Below are 12,454 nucleotides of genomic sequence, written 5' to 3'. Positions count from 1 at the left end.
GGCATTTTGGGCTTCACTCTTTCTCTGAAGCACCCCTCCTCACCATGTGGCTTACCTCCACACTAACTTAAGTAAACTACATAGCTTTCCCCCTTCTCTTCTCCGTTCTCCTTCTCCAGGCAGCAGCTAAGATTTACAGCTTGCCTGCCCTGGGAGTTTTCTTTTAAACTCTAATAAAACTATCCTTAAGTTTGACTGCATTCTTAAATTTGTTTTATTAATGAGACTAGATGGTCAATAAGGCACACCAATTTCCCCAGTATCATATGGCAACCACAAATAGACTCCTCAAAATTTCTAGTAATGGGCTGGAGAGATGGCTCAGAGGTTAAGAGCACTGCCTGCTCTTCCAGAGGTCTTGAGTTCAATTCCCAGCAACCACTGGTGGCTCACGACCATCTATAATTAGTTCTGGTGCCCTCTACTGGCATGTAGTTGTACATGCAGACACAATATTGTATACATAATAAACAAATCTTTTTTTTAAATAAATAAGTCTTTTTAAAAAAAATTCTAGTAACAGCGGGACTGAAGATTCACAAAAATAATTAGGTAGCTATAAATACATCCTACATTTCACTCGACTCTCTAATTCTGGAACAATGTCGCTGTCTCCTCTTCCTCCCCTACTTCTCCTTCCTCCCTTCTTCTCTTCCCAACACACACACACACACACACACACACACACACACACACACACACACTTTACAAAACTATATGGTTCCCTTTAACAAGGCAAAATTATTCTACCTCTGAGGACTCGAGTCTCTCTTCTCTGTGCTGCTCTGAGTCAAAAGAAAGCCCAACTGTGCTTTTCATCACATCACCTAGTCCTTGTTGCAAAGGCTGATGTAAAAATTATCTTCCCTTGTTTTCTGCATAGCTTTTCTTCTCTTTGTATTAAACAATCATAACAACATTCTTGTGTATATTATATCCAAATATAAACAAAGCCTTCTGTATATTCCTTTGTGGTCCAACTAAGTCTTGCTTCCCCCCCACCCCCCGAGACAGGGTTTCTCTGTGTAGCCTTGGCTGTCCGGGACTCACTTTGTAGACCAGGCTGGCCTCGAACTCACAGCAATCCACCAGCCTCTGCCTCCCAAGTGCTGGGATTAAAGGCGTGCGCCACCACGCCAGGCAGTCTGCTGTTCTTTTTTTGCAAAAATTCTCTACAGTGTTATCAAGTTTTTGTGTGTCCGGTGAAGAAAACTGCACAAACACAAAGAACTTTTATCAACAGAAAATATCCAAATCACAGCACAAAGGTTGGGAAAATGTGGACAACACTATTAGCACCATACATAACCCACTGAAAAGGTGTAGCATATACATAACTGAAAATTCAGAAGCACAAAAATTAATAAAAAGTTATTTTGAGGTGATAAAAAACAAGAATTTTTAAAAACTAATCAGATATACGGAGTTATAGCTGTAGAACAAACACACAATAAAAATAAAAACACCAAGTGAATCAGAGCCAAAGTGCTCTGAAACAGCTGAACAAAAGGCTTAGAGATGACTTTCAACAAAATGACGTGCAGAAGACCATGGAAAATGTCTTTTAAGATTCTGACCAAGCTCTGCATTAATTAATGAAGATTAAGTTAAAAGGTTGTTGGTTTAAAAAAAAAAGACTGGAGCAGGGTGTGGTGCACACCTTTAATCCCAGCACTCAGATGGCAAAGGCAAGTGGATCTCTGTGAGTTCAAGGCCAGCCCAGTCTACAAAGTGAGTCTTGGACAGCCAGGACAAGAGAAACCCTGTCTCGAAAAACAAACAAAAGATTTAACTGAAAGAAGATGCCAATAAAGGCATCTATTCTCAGGCTCAACCTCTACAGGTACTTGCCACCAAGATTGGCAATCTAACTTCCACTCCTGGAACTTGTATGGCAAAAGACAGAACCCACTACTTCAAGCTGCTGTCTGACCTTTGCATATGAATCATTGCAGAAGCATGCCCATATATTCACACAATACAATTAAATGTTAAAAAATCTATCTAGATTTTAAATTTCTTTGAAAAATGAAAATAAAATAAAAATTATTTTTAGAAAGCAACCCAAGCAATTTATGACTAGCAGAAATGCCAAAAAGACAAAAAAAAGTTCTTCTAACAGGAAAATAATGCTTAAAAAGCAGATATGTAAGAAGAGTTACAGATAGGTTAACACGTTGGTACATATGAACTGCAAGACAACACCAATATCAAAAGCTTGACAACTTGAAATCACATGTAAAGGCGGGGAAGCAGATCAGTGGCAGAGCTTCTCAGTAAGCACAGGTCTCAGGCCCAATCCCAGTACAATAAATAAAACACACGCAAACTAAAAACAGTGACAAAAACCCAAAAGGCAGAAGTAGGGCAAATTAAATTAAAGTTTATAACATATCTTTTGTCTGGACATAGTAATACTATAATAAAACTATAATTTGTGATATTCTTCATTTGATGGAATTTGGGATGCAAAGATGAATGCACTTGTCACAACTCAGCAATGTTTAAAGCAGACTTGCACATTATATGTAAACAAAACTCAAAAGAACAAAATGAACTTTGAGCTCTAATAATTTTATGCTTAAATATTTAGCAAGAGCATACTACTAATAAGTACATTTTACTTTGAAATGGATCAAAAATAATATAGACAGATGAAGACATGCAGAAGCAGATACGATATAAAAGCAACACAACGAAACACTAAGCAGAGAACTGGGCGTGTGGTGGCTTTAATTCCAGCACTCGAGGCAGAGGCAAGTAGATCTCTGAGCTCTGGGCCAGCCAGGGCTACACAGAGACCCCGTCTCAAACACACCCAACCAACAAGACAAACAAATAAAACTGTGAGCCAGATACTTTCAGTAGTGGCTACTTGTGCGTTAACTAAAACTCAGATTTAAATAACTGTGCTGTCAATGTTCTTCATTCCTAAGAACTGCCCTTTGCTCAGTGGAATCACTTCCCCAGAAAGTTCCATGTCTTGCTGCCCTCACTGTGGTAGGCTCTCAGCCACTGACTGATTAGAACAGGGACAAAAGATGAGCTTTCTTAACTCCAGGAGGGGATGACTATATGATAAGATTCATATACAAAGTCTTCATCCATATTTCTCATGCTTTATTTTTGAAACGTCACCTGAGGGACTAGAGAGATCACTCAGTGGGTTAGAGCACAAGCACAAGGGCCTAAGTTCAGCTCCTACTTCTCATGTGAAAACAGCTGGGTGGGTGGTAGCTCCAGCACTGCAGGGACTGGAGACAGAAGGCTGGTAAGAGTCTGCTGGCTGCCAGCCTAACCATAGTTTCCATGAGAACCTGTCTTAACGAAACAATGTATGGAACAGTGATAAAACAGGACATTCAACATCTTCCTCTGGCCTCTGAGAGGGTGAGCAAACAGGTATTCATACCCTCACCATACATACATGCACACACCACACACACACACACACACACACACACACACACACACACACACACACACTTGTTGGCTGTCAACTCCCCACTAAATAGGCACCCTAGGCTGGCAGGGAACTTGTTTAATTTACTGTTACATAAAACACTAAAAATGTACATTTATTAAATTTATCAGTGATATTTCCATCTGTATATCACTATCGACATCAAGCCCTTGCCGAGAAGGCTGATCTTATGAATTTGAAAGAGAACAAGGAGGAGGATACAGGAGATGTTGGAAGGAGAAATGACAAGGGGGAAATTATGTAATTATACTCTCAAAAAATAAATGAATTGTTTTTCAGATTTATTTATTTATTATGTACAGTGTTTTGCCCACATGCCTGCACACCAAAAGAGGGCACCAGATCTCATTATAGATGGTTGTGAGCCACCATGTAGTTGATGGGAATTGAACTCAGGACCTCTGTAAGAGCAGCAAGCACTCTAAGCCCCCATGAAATATTTTTCTAAAAACAGAAAGGAAGGAAGAAAAAAGGAAGAAACAGTTGGAGGGAGAATCCATTAACAGGGAAATATTTGAATCTTGGCACGGAGATACTATAAACTATAGAATATAATACACAGATTTCAGCATGTCTATTTGTTCTAAACCTCCCCAATTTTTATCCCTAAGAGGGAGAGAAACAAGTCAGAGTGGTATGCACAGTATGGTCTTACTATTCCAGGATTCTAATCTATACATTTATGGACATACATAAGTATGGAATTATAACAGAATACACAAAGAAGTCTGCGTGATTCCCACAGGAGCTGCACACAGACTTGAAAAGGTGAAAGAAGAAAAATCCATGTGGCACACATTGTTCACCATCTTTAGTTTCACATTTTTTTCATCACCCCAAAGTATTCATCATTGAAATCAGCACAAATTTTAATTATTAGGTCAGTAAAATTCTCTGTGAAACTCTACAAAGAAGATAAAATACCAGAGTGGAGGCTCTCTGTCGACTGCCTCCTCAGGGAATTTCCCCACCAACCTATAATGTCCTAGTATGCGACATAACACATACACCAAAAACACGCAAAAATCATTTCTGAGAGCTTAGAGTCTTAGATTTTTTCATTCCCTTACCATCTAACAAAATATTTTAATGTTAGGCTATATACTGCTTTGTCACCAGTTCAATGAAAGGTCACATGAAAAGAGGTGTCTTTATGGAACTGCAATTAATGACCCTGTGTCGCTTGCTCTCCTTGGTCTCTCCCAGCCACATAAAACAGGCATAGTATGTCTATGTGGTCAAACTATTATTTAGAGGAATAAGTCCAGGCACTAAGCAGTCTCATAAATAACATCAAGAAATGAATAAAACATGCATAAATACTATAAAATGTCTTATTTTAGCACATGCTTTAGCAAAAATTGTTCAAAAATTATATTATTGGGGTTTCCAGTACTTCTCTGATTCTAAGACGCATGACATAACAGATGGCCACTGCTTTGGGTCTTTTACTAACATTAACTATAAATATATAAAATGTCTTCTAGTCTTTATTTGGTGCTTATTAAGATCAAACTATATACAAGCCTTGTACAGGCACTACAGAGAATTTTTTTAAAGGTTAATAAACAGTTCTTGCCTAAAATGAACACCTGGCGTGGTAATGAGCGTTATGGAGAAATGAACCCAACCAAATACCATTCACAACAGACCATGCTGTGCATCATCAGAGCTTACAAGGAAGAAAGATGAGGGGTTTAAGTGAACAAACATGTTAAACGCATGTTTTGGCATAAGAAAATAATTTCTGTTAACAGTCCCTCAAAATAAGTTCAAAGTCACATTTACACAAAAACTTTAGCAGCTGAAAACTTTACCATTGTGAAAAAGAGCAGAACACCAGCCTTGCTTCCTTCTGTCTCTAAGGCTCAGATCTTGGGCATGCCAAATAACTGGGGCCAGTGCCAGCTTTGCCTTCTGAAAGAAGTGTCACAGCTGTTTCTGAGTACTGGCTTTAAAAATCAAGATATCTATGTCATATTCACGGAAAATCACCTTGTTGTTTGTGCCCTAATTCTGGAGCCCTAATTATACACCATTACAGTTTTTAAAAGTTTTCTCTCAGGCTAGAGAAATGACTCCCCAGTTAAGAGCACCAGCTGCTCGTCCAGAGGACCTGGTTCAATTCCCAGCACCCACATGACAACTCACAACTGTCTATAACTCCAGTTCCAGGGATCCAACACCCTCATACAAATATACATGCAGGTAAAACACCAATGCACATTAAATTAAGTAAATTATTTTAAAACTTTTAGTGTTTTTCCTCATTTATTTTCTTCATAATTCTTTATTTGCCTATTTGGGGCTGTAGACCAAGGCAACTGTTAGTAACAATTACACTGTAACTTCATAAATCATTCTTACACAGATCCCATTACTGTTCTCAACATGTAACAGGAAAACCTCATTGCAGCTTGAGCAATGCTTAAGTATGAAAGAAAAGCCATTAAAACAAGAAAGCATCATGACGGGTGGATCTGGGCCCAGGGGGGTTTGCTCAAACTACTGGACCAACCAAGGACAATACAAGTAGTAAACATTGAACCCCTACTCAGATCTAGCCAATGGACAGGACATTCTCCACAGTTATGTGGAGAGTGGGGCTGACTTTGACATGAACTCTGGTGCTCCATATTTGACCACCTCCTCTTGGTGGAGAGGCATGGTAGCACTCAGAGAAAGACCAGCAATGAAGGAGTGTTCCTCTTTCTCCACATCCTCGCCAGCATGTGGTGTCAGTTGAGTTACTGATCTTAGCCATTCTGATGGGTGTAAGATGGAATCTCAGTGTCGTTTTGATTTGCATTTCTCTGATGACTAATGAGGTCAAGCATTTCTTTAAGTGTTTCTCAGCCATTTGATATTCGTCTGTTGAGAATTCTCTGTTTAGTTCTGAGCCCCATTTCTCTATTGGGTTATTTGGTTTGGTGGTGCTTAATTTCTTGAGTTCTTTATATATTTTGGATATTAAACCTTTGTCAGATGAAGGGTTGGTGAAGATCTTTTCCCAGTCTGTAGGCTGTCGCTTTGTTCTCTTGATAGTGTCACCTGCCTTACAGAAGCTTCTCAGCCTCATGAGGTCCCATTTATTAATTGTTGACGTTAAGGCCTGGGCTGTTGCAAACTAGTACAACCACTTTGGAAATCTATCTGGCGCTTTCTCAGAAAAATGGGAATAGGGCTTCCTCAAGACCCAGCTATTCCATTCCTTGGAATATACCCAGAAAATGCACTACCACACAACAGGGACATATGCTCAACCATGTTCATAACTGCCATATTCATAACAGCCAGAACATGGAAACAGCCTAAGTGTCCCTCAGCAGAAGAATGGATAAAGAAACTGTGGTACATTTACACTATGGAGTACTACTCAGCTATTAAAAACAAGGAATTTCCGAAATTTGTGGACAAAAGGATTGAACTAGAAATTATCATAATGAGTGAGTTCACCCAGAAGCAAAAAGAGTTAAATGGTATATACTCACTTATATTGAGACACTAGTCCAAGGGGTACGTCCCCATGGAAAACTTTACCTACCAGAAAGTGGGTCAGAGGAGAGGACATCCTATTGAGACTTTAGGTGTGAGAAGCCTGGGAGAATGAGGAAATAGAAGGATCCAGAGGGTCCTGGAAAACTATAGGCGGGTCTGGGCCCTGGGGTCCTCCTCAAACTATGGCACCAGTCAAGGAAAATATAGGCAGTAAACTTCGAACCCCTACCCAGACTAGCCGATGGACAGGACGTTCTCCACCATTAAGTGGAGAAGGAGATCTGACTTTCACACAAACTCTGGTGCCCCATATTTGACCGTGTCCCTTGGATGGAGACACGTGGTGGCACTCAGAGGAAAGATAATAGGTCATCAAGAAGAGACTCGATACCCTATGAGCATATACAGGGGGAGGAGGTCTTCCTCAGTCACAGACATAGGGGAAGGGAATGGGGGGGAAGCGGGAGGGAGGGAGGAATGGGAGAATACAAGGGATGGGCTAACAACTGAGATGTAATTTGAATAAATTAATAATAAAAAAAGGAAAAAAAAAAGAATAATCAGGCTACCAAGTAAGACTTGATAGCCTATGACCATATAGTAGGGGAGGAGGTCCCCCTTGGTCACAGACCTAGGGAAGGGGAATAGGGTGAAACCAGGAGGGAGGAACAGGAGGATACAAATGATGGGATAACAATTGAGCTGTAATCTGAGTAAATTAATTAAATTATAAAAAAACAAAAAAGCAGGTGTCATCTAAGACATCTTGAAAACAGTCATCTGACTTCCCAGATATTGGTTCCATATCTTCCAAGAAAAAATTACTCTCATTAAGCAAAATTATATAAATAAAAATACTGTAGTTATTAGAAACTTGCTTTAAATACCAACATACAAGTCTAAAAGATCATCACATTTAATTAAGATATTTCTAATAGTACTCATGCAAAATATTTACTTAAAGAAGACCCAAAGTAAACCAAATTACGTAAACAACAGAGCACAGATAGGATATGCTTTGGACAGGCTCATACCTCTGTCCCTACCAATGACTTGCTGTGAGGCTGTGCAGCACCTGGCCTGATTCTGTTTCTCCTTGGCAATGAACATACCCGTGTGTAAGGCTGTTTCAAAGAACAAAAAAATGTATGATTGCCTATCATCAGCTAATAGCTACTTATCTAGCCAAAATTCTACTATCTTCCATATTAGATGAAAAGGAAGTAAAGTACCTAAAATAACAGCTTCTTAAACTCCCCTGCAGCCTTTGACCAAACATGTTAGTATCAATGAGATCAAAACATAAATTCTATGGGCAAGGCCTTTAAGGAGAAGTCTGGAAACACAACAGCCACCTTGCTATCATAGGGGAAAGCCAGCATGAAATATGGTAAAGAAATATAAAGGATCCTATGCTCTTAATGGCATTGGAGAATTGCCAAAAACCCTCAACTGCCTACATATAGATTTCCTATTACCAAAAGGAAAAAAAAAAAAAAAAAAAAAACCCTATTTGATTAAGCCAATGCATTTAGATTTTTGTTACATGAGGCTGAGAAGTTCTAACTGAATATGTAGAAAGTCTAGGAAAGAGATCCAACAACTAGTTCAATAAAGGCATTTATTCCCTAGAACATTACCAGTACACTTAACAGTAGGTGTTAACATTGGCAGTGTTAAATTATGAGTAAAACTGATGGAATGGTGAAACGTTAACACATATAATACTCAGCTATTAGAAATAGGTAATATAATAAGATAAAAATCCTTTGAGCAGAGGATCAAAGAAGGAATGGTTTTAACCATAAAAGATGTTCTTGGAGTGGAAAGGGGTGAAAAACATGACTAGCTGAGCACTTGGTAGTGACAGCTTAAATAATCACTCACTAATATTTACAGTCTATTCATACCACAAGTAAGCTACTACAACAAATGCTGTGGCATGAACTGCATGAATTTAAAACAGCTGTTATAAACTTGATGAAAAATAAAGGTTCAAATAAGAAAGGTAAGTTGGAAGAGTAAGCACAAGTAGAACTGGGTATTCTAGTTTCAGTGGAGTAAAATTTAAACTTATTTTAGATTTATTTATTTTTATTTTATGTGTATGGGTGTTCTGGCTACATGTGTATCTGTTCTCCAAGGACACAGTGCCTGTAGAGGCCAGAAAAGTATGTTGATCTCCTGAGAATGAAGTTATAGAGGGTTGTGAGCTACCAAATGGGTGCTGGGAATCAAGCTCAGGTTCTCTGGGAAAACAACCAGTGTTCTTAAACTGGTAGATGGTTGTGAGCCACCATGTGGTTGCTGGGAATGGAACTCAGGACCTCTGGGAGAGCAGACGGTGCTCTTAACTGCTGACCCATCTCTCCAGCGCCCCCGAGGCCTTATTTATGCATTCTATCACTGAGCTATATCCCCAACCTATATATTATATTTTATTTATTTATCTTATTTTTGAGACAGAGTCTTATTAAGTTGTCCAGACAGGCTTAGAATTCACTTTGTAGCACAGGCAGGCCTTGGATTTAAGAGCTTCCTGACTCAAGTCTCCCAAATGGCTGGGTTTAGAGACCTGAGCTATCAGGCCCAGCTATTACAAAATAATCTTCCACTGCAACAACAGGAGACTGAAATGGCCAAGACCTACATATCATATGCCTGCAAAAAAAGATCCTTACAAAGTAGTATAATTCTGACAATACATTGCTAAAAACATCAAAATGAAAAAGAAAAAAGTGTACTGCCTTTTCAGCATAAGAGGAAATAACAAAATATAAATGTATTGCTAACTTTTTTGTTGCTTTTTGTTTTGGTTTTTTCAAGACAAGGCTTCTCTGTGTAGCCCTGGCTGTCCTGGACTTATTTTGTAGACCAGGCTGGCCTTGAACCCAGAGATCCACCTGCCTCTGCCTCCTGAGTGCTAGGATTAAAGGCATGCTAATTTTTAAAGAAATAATTCAAGATGAGTAAATCAAAAACATTTGCTGTCCAGCCTATAAAGTGACTCAGCTACAACACCAAAAGAGAACTCTGAAAATTTGTCAGAGCAGATACCAATCCCTTTGGGTGAAAAAGTACCAACCACCTCAAAACATCTGAAGTCAATGATAGGCTAAAATAAACTACAGCTGGAATAAAGTCCTAAATAAATAAGTAAAACAAAAAGATGCAGCCTCGCTAGACTGATGGATTCGCTTTCATTTTTAGTATTCTTTTACAAAACCACTTATTTACAACCAAAACTTAAGGAGACTTAAAAGAAGAAAATATGACTTAGCTGGGCGGTGGCGCACGTCTTTAATCTCAGCACTCGGGAGGCAGAGGCAGGTAGATCTCCATGAGTTCAAGGCCAGCCTGGTCTACAAAGTGAATCCAGGACAGCCAAGGCTACACAAAGAAACTCTGTCTTGAAAAACAAAAAAATAAAAAGAAAGAAAAGAGACCTTTGAATGAATTTTCTCTGCCAGCTGGTGCACTGGTAAACTTCATGAGACGTGGACACTAGTAAGATCTTGTGGAAAGAAATGGTTCAGGTTCCAGAGTCTGTGGCTTCTCTGGTATTTGGTTCCTATAGCACAGACAGTTGAAATAGCACTCCTTAATATTTTATTTAGTTAGTTAGTTTGTTGTTGGTTTATTTGTTTAGACAAGATCTCTCTACATAGCCATGGCTGCCCTAAAACTCACTCTGTAGACCATGCTGGCTTTGAACTCAGAGATCTGCCTTTACCTCCTGAGTCCTGGCATTAAAGGCATGTGCTACCATGCCTGGCTAAAGTAGCATTCTTAAATATACATCAGGAGATGACAGTCTACAGTACAAATGAACGGCTACCTATACAAAAAATATGTGTACTTTTTCACCATATGTAGATGTAAGTGCTAGTAGATGCCTAAAAATGGCTTCCAGAGGACTTCTCTTCAACTTTTTTCAGTAAAGAATGAAGAAAAAGCATTATTTAAGGAAAGGAATTGAAAATATTAGAAGTGTAAGGTGAGAGGAAATACTACAGAAAGAAAAGAAAAACCCATCCACCCTACTCTGTACTATATAACATGTCTACCTGGAAGGATTAAGGTCTCAGTTGAGGTTTGTGGTCACGAATTTTAAATAAAACCAATCAGTAATGTTGTATGCTTTTTACTAACCACATTCAGCTTCATGGGTGCAGGCATGGAAAAAGCGGAAAGTTGAATTTAACAGGAATGCAGTTTTGGCTCCATAAAGACAATGAACTAAGAAAGGAAAAATGAGAGCCCAGTGCATATCTCCCAACAGTAGAAATTTGCCTATGTACAAGGCCCTGAGTTTAAGCCCCAGAACGGCTAAGAAACAACAGCAACAAAGTTTCTCTTTGAAGAAGGAAACATTTAGGTAGTATGCTGGGATTAACTAAGGGTAAGAAAGAGAGAGAGGCTACTGACAACATGAAAGGGCAGCAGAACCAATAGATTAGAAATTCCAGTAGCGATAGAGGACTGTAAATCAGGGGTTTGAAGGAGAAAAATGGAAAGAAACAAGTAGTGGTCAGAAAGTAAGAGGCATAAGACTGAAATTATGAGGATTCTCTGGTTATTAATAAAGAATGGCTAACTTGGAAAATGAGATCACTTCTAGAAGAGTTAAATTCAAAATACTGAAAGACCAAAATGCTGATAAAACATCTCATAATCAAAATTACTAAGGATTAATATAAGAAATAATATAGCTAAGAGAAAAAAATCAAAGAGAGAGTGACTATGGGTAATAATTTGGCTGACTTCTTTCCCCTAGTTCCTGGAAGATTAAATCCTGGTAATTTCCTGAGTGATTCAAGTATCTTTCTCACTCATAGTGAGACTAATAATAGCTCCTCGATAGTTTATGGTAGTGATATGGTTCCAAATAGGTTTGGCTACACCAGAAAGGCCAACCATGTGACTGGTGGGCTGAGTCTTTGAGCCATGAGATACCAACAGGACCAGAATAAAGAGGAAAGCTAGAGACTAAGTTCAATCCATGACCAACAATTCAATCATCACTATATAATGAAATCTCATTCATTAAACACTAGATACTGGGGCTTGTATGAACTTCTCAAGCTGGTGACAATCTGGGTGTACTGTCAAACAGCCAAGTGACAGAGAAAAGATTTGCCCTGACTCTCAGGGAAAAGATACCATCAACTTCCTGTATAGAAATCTCTCCACTCTCTATGCCTTTTCTTTCAGTTTATTCTGATTTAAGTCCTTGATGCTACCACAATACAACTGCTGTAAGTACACCGCTTTCTTGACTCCTGTGAATTGTTCTCATGAATGACCAAACCCAAGAAGATAAGAACTCTCAAATTTGTAGTCCACTAACCAAAAATTCAGAGTGGTCAATCTCTAAATTTGGTGTCTACATAAAGGTAAATTTTCTGGCTGTGGGTGGTGGCTCACACCTTCTGGTGATAGCCTGCTTTCTTATAGAATCCAGGGATGGTA

General features: G+C 38.9%; 1 protein-coding gene across 9 annotated transcripts in view; it reads right to left on the bottom strand.

Annotated features, from left to right (window-relative positions):
- Positions 1-12,454, bottom strand: part of Tanc2 (tetratricopeptide repeat, ankyrin repeat and coiled-coil containing 2) — a 282,558-nt gene that overhangs the window by 251,283 nt on the left and 18,821 nt on the right. The gene's annotated exons all lie outside the window — the stretch shown is intronic.

Source organism: Acomys russatus, chromosome 16, assembly GCF_903995435.1.
Source record: "Acomys russatus chromosome 16, mAcoRus1.1, whole genome shotgun sequence".
Taxonomy (NCBI): Eukaryota; Metazoa; Chordata; class Mammalia; order Rodentia; family Muridae; genus Acomys; species Acomys russatus.
This window is presented reverse-complemented; position numbering and strand designations above follow the sequence as displayed.